Raw genomic sequence first — 1,664 nt, 5'->3', positions numbered from 1 at the left:
GCATCTTGCCCGCTGGGAGCCGCCGTTACTGCGGCCACCGCCTGGCTCATCACGGCTCCGCCACAGGGGAAGGTGCGGAGGGGCTTCAGTCCGGCCGCCGCAGCCTCTCCCGGCTCCAGACCCCGGGCTCCCCCTGGCGCCGCTGAAGAGCCGCCACTGTGGCTTGTGGAGGGCGGAGCAGCGGGGCTGAGAGAGCCTGGAGGTTCCAAAGTCGGATAGGGGGACAAGGATAGAATCACGAGCACTGGCTGAAGGTTTGCTGGCATGAATAACCTCATTAAGATGCTAACCAGGGACAAAGACCACAACGAAGCACTTTTTTTTCTTTTTTTTGGACTTCGAAAGTACTTTAACATGGTGAATCTTCTTAAAGTTTTGACACATGCAGACCTTGAGCAGGGGCCAAATTTTTTCCTTGATTTTGAAAATGCCCAGCCTACAGAATCTGAGAAGGAAATTTGTAATTAGGTGATTGTAGTATTAAAAGATGCAGAAGGCATCTTGAAGGACTTGCAATCATATAGAGGAGCTGGCCGTGGCAGATTAGAAAAGTGCAGTTGTTCCACTAGTAGGCAAATTAAAGAAATTTTATGAATTCTCAGGTTAGAAGCAGCTTTACAAGGTCTTCTGGAGCCTTGACAAGCACCGCATAGTCTCCCACCCAGCACCTAGAGCAAGAGCAGGCTCTTGCTAAACAGTTTGCGGAAATTCTTCATTTCACACTCCAGTCTCATGAACTCAAAATGACAAATCCTGCCATACAGAATGATTTCAGCTATTATAGAAGAACATTGAGTCATATGAGGATTAACAATGTTCTAGCAGAAAGAAAAAATGAAGTAAATCATGAATTGGCAAATCGAATGTCTTTGTTTTATGTTGAAGTAACACAAACACTGAAAACCTTAAGTGATGTTGCAACAAAATTTGCATCAAAGAAGAAAAATTTACCAATAGAAAATACCACAGATTATTTAAGCGCTATGGCTACTGTGTGCAGAGTTATGCTTGAAACACCAGAATACAGAAGCAGATGTACAAATGAAGAGACAGTGTCATTCTCCTTGAGGGTAAAGGTGGGTGTCACAATATGACCATGTACATGCAGTGGAAGCATTTGCCGAAACGTCAAAAATTAATGTGAAAGATTGTATCAAAGTTCTTAAGGACGAACCTCCAAATAGTGTAGAAGGTCTTCTAAATGCTCTCGGGTACACAAAAAACGTTTGAATGACGACACCACCTCCAAGCAAATTACATCCATGCTGCAATAACAGTTCTGGAATAAGCATCTGCTGTACAAAGAAGACAGCATTCTGCAATGACTAAGAATGCACGGTGTTTTAGAAATTGCAATCACTAACTCATTTGTTCTTGCTTTTTATTTCTTTCCTCTGTCCTCTTCCCTCCTTTTTAATCATGTTCTTGTTCTTAAGACTTCTTTTCTGTGCCAAAATCAGTACAGTTATACTCTGAAGGACAGTGTCCTTTCAAACAGGCCATCTAAGGCAGCTAATTATGTATTGCATTAGGGTCTCTACTGAGAAAAAATCTGTGACTTGAACTAAATATTTTTAACTGTGAATTTTTTTGGAAAACTAATATTTAACATTGCTTCTCCTGCATGCCAAAACTACCTATTCTGCTATTTTAAAAGCCTCAAT

The 1,664-nt window shown here is 42.1% G+C and overlaps 1 pseudogene; it reads left to right on the top strand.

Annotated features, from left to right (window-relative positions):
* The first annotated feature begins 434 nt into the window (after positions 1-434).
* On the top strand, positions 435-1,274 carry LOC101345722 (protein FAM49B pseudogene; annotated as a pseudogene).
* Positions 1,275-1,664: the final 390 nt, after the last annotated feature.

This window comes from Trichechus manatus, unplaced genomic scaffold (genome assembly GCF_000243295.1).
Source record: "Trichechus manatus latirostris isolate Lorelei unplaced genomic scaffold, TriManLat1.0 scaffold00073, whole genome shotgun sequence".
Taxonomy (NCBI): domain Eukaryota; kingdom Metazoa; phylum Chordata; class Mammalia; order Sirenia; family Trichechidae; genus Trichechus; species Trichechus manatus.
Note: the sequence above shows the minus strand (reverse complement) of the source record. Positions and strands in the feature narration are given on the sequence as shown.